At 41.6% G+C, this 6,009-nt stretch overlaps 1 long non-coding RNA gene across 1 annotated transcript; it reads left to right on the top strand.

The window, feature by feature from the left end:
* The first annotated feature begins 3,623 nt into the window (after positions 1-3,623).
* On the top strand, positions 3,624-4,682 carry LOC125491076. Its single transcript, XR_007268106.1, has 3 exons — positions 3,624-4,063; positions 4,174-4,340; positions 4,515-4,682. It is a non-coding gene; the product is annotated as an uncharacterized LOC125491076 (long non-coding RNA).
* Positions 4,683-6,009: the final 1,327 nt, after the last annotated feature.

Here is a 6,009-nt window from a genome sequence, read left to right as displayed (position 1 = left end):
GCACACGAATGGTTCCGTAACATTACCTGTAAAATAATTAGTTATTTTTGGCCTCTAAAGTCAAGTTTTCTTAACGTTTTTCATAGGACCCCCAAAATGATGATTTATGTTCACTAAAAATATGTAGGTACTTACCAACAGTTAGTTTATAGTTTCTAAAAATGCAATTGCGTCTCACGGAAGGACAAACAGTCAGTCAGAGATGTCGAATGTACCTATAGCTTGACAACTTCGTGCGCGACCCTCCTTGTGGGGTGAAAGAAGTGGCAGGGGCGAGGTAGCACGACATTTTAGAACACGAGTACACACGGAGAAAAGTGTGCCCGGATAAATCTCGCGATAACGTGTCACTAAATGTGACGTAAAGTAAGAGTAAATTATGTTGATCAATAAAAAGGTTCTTAAAACTAGTTTCATTATTTAGGGTGGATTCGACCAAGCTCGAGTAACTTTTTACTCACGAGTAAACAACCAGTTACTCGGGAGTAGGCAGATTTTGCATTCTACCAAACCTCGGCCAAACCAAGATTCGGCACACGGTTCTACAGAAAACTCCTGAAGAACCCCCTAGCAGCGGTTGGTCCATGACTCGATCAGCCAGGTCGTTGGTATCCCCATTCATCATCACACCCCAGAAATAAAGGCACAGATAGGTAGTACACACTCGATTTATTCGGAATTACCGATCAATCTTACAAAATACACGATGCACTTGATACAGTTGGATTAACTTTGATAGCGAAACGTGGTGATCCCTGCGGAAGGTGCACAACCGATCCGTTCAATAATTTAAATCAGAATGACAGTCCGTCTCTGCTCAACCGACTACCTTACCTTCTTATTTTTTAATATGCAACGTCCACAGATTGGACCCAAACTGCCAACATTTCAAGCGACAATTTGACGTTTCGATTAATCGAATGAATTTAGTAAACCTAATTATAAAGCAAGGTAAACTCAAAATCTTCTTGAACTCCGACATAATTTTATAATGCGATTTAATCTATTTGCGAAAATATACGATTTGTGGTTTTTGCACGCTGGCACCCATCTTCCCAGAGTACTTGCAATGTTCCTTAATTTGTGTATGGCTCACTCTTACCTACCTGATAAGTTGATGTATACATTGGTAATACCGATCATAAAAAACAAGACTGGTGATGTTTCTGACATATCAAACTATAGACCAATTTCACTTGCCACTATTATTGCGAAGGTACTGGACAGTTTGCTTGACAAACACCTGGGCAAGCATCTCAAACTGCATGATGGTCAGTTCGGGTTCAGACCTGGACTATCAACGGAGAGTGCTATTTTCAGCCTCAAGCAAACTGTTCAGTACTACACCGCTAGAAGTACACCCGTTTTCGCATGCTACCTAGACCTATCTAAGGCATTTGATCTGGTTAGCTACGATGTGTTGTGGGATAAACTGGATTGTGTTGCAGACCTACCACCTGAAGTTGCCTCAGTATTTAAGTATTGGTATGGTCACCAAAAGAATAGTGTTAGATGGGCAGGGTCGCTCTCTGGCGAGTATAGGATGGGTTGTGGGGTGAGACAGGGGGGGTTAACCTCCCCAAAATTGTTCAACCTTTACATGAACCAGCTGATCGAGGAGCTCAGCAGTACTAAGGTCGGGTGTCACATAGACGGTCTTTGCATTAACAATATATCGTATGCTGATGACATGGTACTGCTGAGCCCGTCGCTCGGTGCTCTGCGAAGGTTAGTAGGTATGTGTGAGACCTACGCGGAGGCCCATGGGCTTAGGTACAATGTGAAGAAAAGTGAGCTTATGGTATTCAAGTCAGGCACGAAAACATACACAAATGTGCCTGTTGAGCTTTATGGCACCGCACTTAAAAAAGTCACAAAATTTAAGTACCTGGGCCACTGGGTCTCTGAGGACATGAAGGATCACCATGATATCGAGAGGGAGCGCAGGGCGCTGGCTGTTCGCTGTAACATGTTGGCTCGCAGGTTCGCTCGTTGTAGTGCAGAAGCGAAACGAACGTTATTTAGAGCTTACTGCCAGTCGTTCTACACATGCAGCCTGTGGGTCAACTACACGCAGGGAGTATACAGCGCTCTGCGCGTACAGTACAACAATGCGTTCAGGGTGGTGATGCGGCTGCCACGGCACTGCAGTGCTTCAGGTATGTTCGCGGATGCAATGGTCGATGGCTTCCATGCCATTATTAGGAAACGCTGCGCCTCGTTGCTAGGTCGCATCCGTGGCAGTGGCAACTCCATCCTGCGCACATTGGCCGACCGGTGGGACTCGCCACTGCTGGGGCGCTGGGTCCGTCTGCACGCCAGTAAGGCTAGCACCTGTAAGTAGTCGCGAGTGGCGCACCAGCGGTGGAGAGTTAATCCATTAATTATTATTATTATATATTTTTTAATTACCTACAATTTATGCTGTGTTTGTCTCTGTATATAATTTACTGTGTTTGTTTATAATTTTTATTTTTATGTTGTGTGATTATGAGCCATGCTCGAAATAAATGAATTTGAATTGAATTGAATTGAATTTTGACGTTATTTTATTGACGAATCATAGATAATAATAATATGATTATTAAAATTCAAAAGGTAAATATTCCAAGGATTGTGGCGGTTCTGGCCTCTACACTCATCCTAAGACTGGTCTCAGGATCAGTGGTCTCATGTGCGTCGAACTCAGATTATGACAGATTTCACAACACATGTGGCCGCCTCGACTGCTCGGCCGAGACTGCCGTAATAATGACGTGCAGTGCACGCGTTGTCCTTCCCCGCTACCTCACCCGCTACCCGCTGTCGCCTTGGGTACCTCGTCCCCTACGCGTCTGTCACCCCGCAAGGAGGGTCGCGCACGAAGTTGTCGAGCTATAGGGTTCCGTTTTTTGGTAAGTAATTTGGAAACGGAATTCTAATTAAAAACGTGTTAGTCTACGCATAGTGAAATTTGGCAAAAATGTATAAGTAATATACATAATATTATGTTGAGTAGGATATACCTACGGTATTCTCGTCCTGTCGCGGTAAATGTTTTTGGTCCCGCACCTGGGTATGGCGTTTTATCAGCAGACCAACAGGATCTTCATGCCACTTTTTCCACTGATCTATGTTGGAGACCATAGAGGCCTTCGGGCAGCTTGAAAACATCTGACAGTCGGGTTGCCCACCTACCCGACAACTCTCTCAGCGCAAGCTTGCTTGTGCTGACATCCACCAACCCGCACTTGGCCAGCGTGGTGGACTAGGCATAAAACCCTTCCTTCATTGGAAGGAGACCAGTGCCCCAGCAGTGGGGACGTGATGGGTCGTGATGATGTTGGAGACCGTCTCGGCCAGCGGTTTATGAAGACCTGCAGCTTCTAAGTAAGGGTCTTTGTGGTCTCCAGGTCTCGCATCGATATACCTAATAATCCAGATTTCACGTTGGTGTTAATTAAAAGTTTCACTCTATTCTATTATATTCTATTCAGAGAGGGGGGCGAAGCACCTGTACGTGGCTCTCTCGAGTGGAACCTTTGAACATATCCCCTTAAATTCAGCTCAGCCAGCCTAGCTCCCGAGTAAACTGGAGCAGCAAGCCTGGGTGTTGCAATAGCTGAGGTAGGCGCGATTCACATCTCAACCGAAATATTTGTAAAGCGATACGAACGAGTTACGAGATGAAATCCGCAATGTTCAAAAACGCGATTCATATCACACATACTTTGATCTCGTTTTCATATCGCTAGTTCGTATTTGGATGGCTTGAGTGAAATGAATGAAACTATATTTTTTTTAATTGCCATGCAAAAATAATAAATACTACCACTAATTGTTTTAAATAATTTTGTTCCTACAATATATTTTGTTGGAATTAGTGACGATAGCAAGTATCAAAAAACGGCTTTTTAATTCAACGTTGAAGAAATTCATAACCTGTGGCACTTTTGACAGCCGCCATGTTTTCTTTTCTACACAAGCTCAATAAGCTGTTTGCTCATTTTCGTGTCAACGTAGTTTTTTTGGAAAATAAGAAGAAAGGAAGTTAAACTAACTTAGAGAAATACGACTGAGACATGTAAGTATCAATGTATTAACCTATTTAAAAAAAAATATAAATGTTACCGGTTGTAGTCAAGAAGGTATTGTAATTTACGATGTATCCAATTTCTGTTTGAATTGTTTTAGAATCATGAACGAGATGAACACAAGCAGCAGCGGATGTGCTTGAGTTGCAGATGGAGCAACTGCGTTGTGAGAGGGCCACGGCTTCAGCCCTCACAATGATAGCTGATTAACTGAAGCAATGAACAGACAGGCTGCAGTCAATGAGGGGCTCCTCATAATGGAAAAAGGTAGGTTATTCCTAAATGATTGGCTAAATAATAGAATAGAATTTAACTTCATTGTTACCCCAATAATGTGTTAGGAAAACTGGGGTTGAATATTTATGTTACAGTGTAGTTTTGTTAGTGTCTGTAATTTTTTAGAACAATATCATACTGAACTTTTCATTTTGTCTTTTCTAGGCTAATGAAAGGAACAATCAAGACTGGCGGTGCGCGGGAGGATCCCGTCCCTACGCATGCGCCTGGCCTTCAATGGCCTCACGCCTCTCTTCTTCCTCTTCTTCATGCGTCAATTCAAACAGAGGAGCACCTGTGATTACTGATTACCTAAGTTCCTATATACAATAATAGTTTAATAATTGTTTACAAAATATATAAGTATTAATAATTATACACAAGGCTAAAAGCATTTTGTAACAGTCAACCTATAGGAGAGAATACGAGAAAAAATAAAACTAATCTTTGATTGCCATTATCTGTAGCTTTATTAAGTGGTAAAGGGACCTAATTACTACCTATATTTTTTAGTATTTGTGATAATTCATAGAATTTATTAGTTCTATCAATAAATAAAATATTCATGCATTACAATGTGTTTAATTCATTAGCTTACAATTTGCACACTGAGGGAATGTGTATGCTTTCGGTTAAAATATTCTACCTCATTCTGCGAGGGCCTCAGGCCAAAACCCACACCAATCAAATAAATATCACTAATACAAGCTTACTATAAAGGAAAATTACGAATTCGGTAAAGATGGAAACGTATCTCGTAGGGACGGCTGTCCGGCTGAAAAATGGCTTGAAGATCTTGGAGAGATGCGTACAAGGTCAATTTCACTTTTAGCAGTTTTTTCTGAAAACGATCTAACAATTTCACCCTTTTCTTCGAAAGTTTAAAATCGCTAAAACGTCAAAATATGACAGATAAGCGATATCAAAAAGTTCAACAAAAATGACATGAATCGCGTCATTCTCCATTCCGTTCATTCATTTTGCGATCTCGAAACGATCTTACTATGTAGCTTGTTTTTAGTGCCATGTGAATCGCAATTTCATAGCTCGTTCGTAAAAATCTGAAAACGAGATGAAAACGAAGTTGTTTTTTGTGACACGAATCACCCTCGTTGGTTGGAAGTTTCACTCTACTAGAGAGGTGTTTTGACTGCCACACAGATCATGGACAAGAAAATGACTCTATGTACTTGTCAATAGGTAGGTACAGTGCATAAACTTATCTGTTCCGGTGAGAGCTCAGGTAAATTTCTAATATCTATATAAAATTCATTAGTAAGTAATGAGATATGGATCAATTTAGTTCGGTCTCACCGGAACAGATAAGTTTGTCGCACAATATGGGCATTTAAGTCAGTGTCACCGTCACCTGCAACAACGCTACCTAGGTAGGTGTACATATCTCAGACCTTACCTAGTTAGGCCACTATAGTAACTGACATCGTAACACGAACAAAGTTCAAATATTTGACTAACTCACTGCATTATTGCGCTGGCGGTGGCGGGGTTTGCAAATACGCGCGGTGACCGCGATTTTAGTCAAACATACGGCCTTTGACAGAGGCTGTAGCGGTTTTTTTTCACTCATCGAATAGCGATATTGTTTAAGGATTGTTGATTTCTAATGCATCGGTCGGGGTAATAAGTTAGCTGTCCCTTT

This window comes from Plutella xylostella, chromosome 30 (genome assembly GCF_932276165.1).
Source record: "Plutella xylostella chromosome 30, ilPluXylo3.1, whole genome shotgun sequence".
In the NCBI taxonomy this organism is placed as follows: Eukaryota; Metazoa; Arthropoda; class Insecta; order Lepidoptera; family Plutellidae; genus Plutella; species Plutella xylostella.
The sequence above is the reverse complement of the archived record's forward strand: the minus strand, read 5'-3'. Positions and strand labels throughout refer to the sequence as shown.